Genomic DNA, 3,432 nt, shown 5'->3' with positions numbered 1-3,432 from the left:
GCCACGAAGGACAATTGAATAGGCACTCAATGCATCTCTTCATAGGGATGAATAACTGCCATGGTGAATAGCTGAGCTTGCTGAGAGCGATCCTGTATGAAGGCAACTGATTAAGATACAAAGTCCAAAAGTTAAACGCAACAAGATTGTAACTAATAGTCCAAGCAGTGTAGAAATTAAAGCTGCGATGGCTGGAGCGATGGCTCAACAGTTAAGAACACCACCAACTGCTCTTCCAAAGGCCCTGAGTTCAATTCCCAGCAACCACATGGTGGCTCACAACCATCTGTAATGGGGTCTGATGCTCTTCTGGTGTGTCTGAAGAGAGCAATGGTGAATACATAAATAAAGTTGTAAGCCATGGGGAAGTGGAGAACCAGGATTCAAACAATCCCTGATTCTGTCCTTTTTCTCTTTTCCTTTTGGCCAGTCCTTCTCGAACTTTAGCCTTTACTATTCCTGAATGATCGATGTAAAAACAACATTCCTCATGGAGGGATGCACATAGTCCTCCCTGTTGAAGGAATAAAAGATCAAGTCCTCTCCTGTTTTGAAAAACGCTCTCCTAAAACAAGGAGTTTACAGATTCTTGCAAATGGGAAATAGAGGTTTCTATCCTTTCTATATCTTTTTCTATTGCTGTTCTAAGGAGTTTATAATTTTTTCCTTGAGAAACCAGTGCCAGTAGCTGCTCCTCCCACACTCAGAGAGTTCCTTGGAATCCAAATTTTAAATTTTAAAATAAAAAGCATGATTTCAGTAATTTTGTGGTGTACAGAGATATAATTCCCCCCCCTTTTTTTGTTTTTTGTTTGTTTTTGTTTTTGTTTTTCAAGACAGGGTTTCTCTGTGTAGCTCTGGCTGTCCTGGAACTCACTTTGTAGACCAGGCTGGCCTTGAACTCAGAAATCTGCCTGCCTCTGCCTCCTGAGTGCTGGGATTAAAGGCGTGCACCACCACGCCCAGCTTGGTTTTTTTTTTTTTTTTTATGAAGATATTGTTTTAAAGTTCCATGGGCTGGTTCCACAATACCTTGTCCTTCAGGATAATAAGAAAATATGGGTAACATCCATTTGCCATAATTGATTAGGTACGAGTCCTCGAGGAATAACACCATTATGTGGTACATGAAGAAATTGAGGACAGTGAGAACAATTCTTTACAATTTGACGTGCATATTTTCTAGAAATACCAAATTATTGTCTCAAACTATTACTATTTTGATGATATAAAGAATGAGATTGTATGTATGGCTAAGTGTTCCTGTAAGGCCTATAATCTGCCTGGTATACAATTCTGCTGTGGCATTGCCCAGGGGTCCAAACAATCCAGTATGAGCTCTTAAATGTCCTATAAAGTAAGGAACAGTACATGATTTTTTTTTAAAGTCCTAGAACTTACTCTGTAGACCAGGCTGGCCTTGAACTCAGAGATCCACCTGCCTCTGCCTCCCAAGTGCTGGGACTAAAGGCGTGCACCACCACTGCCCAGCTCAGTACATGATTTTTTTTTTTTTTAAGATTTATTTATTTATTATATGTAAGTACACTGTTGCTGTCTTCAGACACTCCAGAAGAGGGTGTCAGATCTCATTACGGATGGTTGTGAGCCACCATGTGGTTGCTGGGATTTGAACTCCGGACCTTCGGAAGAACAGTCGGGTGCTCTTACCCACTGAGCCATCTCACCAGCCCCTCAGTACATGATTCTTAAATTAAGCTGTACTTGTATAAATAACTGCAAAATTTGCTCTTCCAGTTAGATTTCCTTTTCTTTTCCAGCAGCTAGCAGCCTTTATTCTCACCATACCTGAAACTGCTCCCACCGATATTGTGGCTCCAGCTCCTGTAGAGAAGTCTCCCACCAAGAAGAAGATGACAAAAAAGGCTGGTGTGGCTAAGTGCAAGGCCACAGGCCCTACGGTGCACGAGCTCATAACTAAGGCTATGTTTGCCTCTAAGGAGGACGGTGGCGTGTGCCTGCCTGCCCTTAAGAAGGCACTGGCTTCTGGTGGCTACCATGTCGAGAAGAACAACAACCGCGTCAAGCTTAGGCATAAGAGTCCGGTGAGCAAGGGTACCGTGGTGCAGACCAAGGGAGCCGGTGCCTCGGGTTCTCTCAAGCTTAACAAAAAGGCGGTTTCCAGTGAGGCCAAGCCTAAGAAGACTGGGGCTGCCGAGGTTAAGAAGCCTTCAGGTGCCACCCCTAAAAAGCCTAAAAAGGCTGCAGGGGCAAAGAATCCTGTGAAGAAAACTCCAAAGAAAGCAAAGAAGCCTGTGGCATCTGGAGTAAAGAAAGTTGCCAAGAGTCCTAAGAAGGCCAAGGCTAGTGCCAAGCCTAAAATGGCAGTAAAGAGCCCACCAAAGCCCAAGGCGGTGACGTCTAAGGCATCCAAACCCGAGGTTACCAAGCCCAAGACAGCTAAACCTAAGGCTGCCAAGGCAAAGAAGGTTGTTTCCAAAAAGAAGTAGGTTTGCTTGTGACAGCAACAAAGCCCCACTTTGGGCGCCACCTGTAGCCATCCAGCGGCCATGGTTGAACTGGATCACCTGAAAGGGGAGCTGGAAATGAAAAGGATGGGGTGTGAGAGAAGGATGAAGCCAAGACAAGGTTCTGACCAGGGCTCCAAGTTTAATATTCAACAGTGCATTTATATAGGACAAGCCCACAGACCCATGCTCTGTTTCAGCTGGATTTGTTACAAAGCAAGCTCCTGGGGCAGCCTATTCTTCTAAGTTCCTCTAGGAAATTGCAGGTGCAGCAAGGGGAAGACTCCACCTGGGTCGTTAAACCCATTGGCAAGCACTTGAGGTCTGTTTAGTCTGCTCAAGGCTGGGGCCAAAGACACACAAGTAGTTATTGAGGAACTGGGTTGTGGGTGGGAAAAACCTGAGGTGACACTCACTACCTAGTAACCCACATAAGGCAACCTTCAAACACCTGTAACTTTAGCTCCAAGGCATCCAGGACCCTCCTCTGGCCTCTGCAGGTGCCTCTATGTACCGGTACACACAAACACATAGGTACACACATGTCAAATAAAATAAATATTGTTTTAGGATAAAATAGACCACACCTCACATGAAAGGAAGGTCATTACACATTTTGAAAGGAATTTTACTGCTGTGGCTCTTGGATTCAGAGAACAAGGAAGTCACTGAATTTATAACTGATTTTATTTCTGTGTAGTCATGCATGAGTTGGATTTCTTGCCAAGTGAAGAAAAAAAAAACATGGTCATCAAGAATAATGAAATATTTATGAGTACTACATATAATGATTAGTGGAATTGACACAATGTCACATTTTAGAAGCATTTATGCCAACATTACTTTTTAAAGTTTCTTTTTTTAAAAAATAATTTGGAGTCACATCAATTTCCCCCTAAGTCATAAGAAGATCCTTAAAAGTCCTACTACCAGCCTAAGTACT

At 43.3% G+C, this 3,432-nt stretch overlaps 1 pseudogene; it reads left to right on the top strand.

Annotated features, from left to right (window-relative positions):
- On the top strand, positions 1,740-2,514 carry H1f11-ps (H1.11 linker histone, pseudogene; annotated as a pseudogene).

Source organism: Mus musculus, chromosome 19, assembly GCF_000001635.26.
Source record: "Mus musculus strain C57BL/6J chromosome 19, GRCm38.p6 C57BL/6J".
Taxonomy (NCBI): domain Eukaryota; kingdom Metazoa; phylum Chordata; class Mammalia; order Rodentia; family Muridae; genus Mus; species Mus musculus.
Note: the sequence above shows the minus strand (reverse complement) of the source record. Positions and strands in the feature narration are given on the sequence as shown.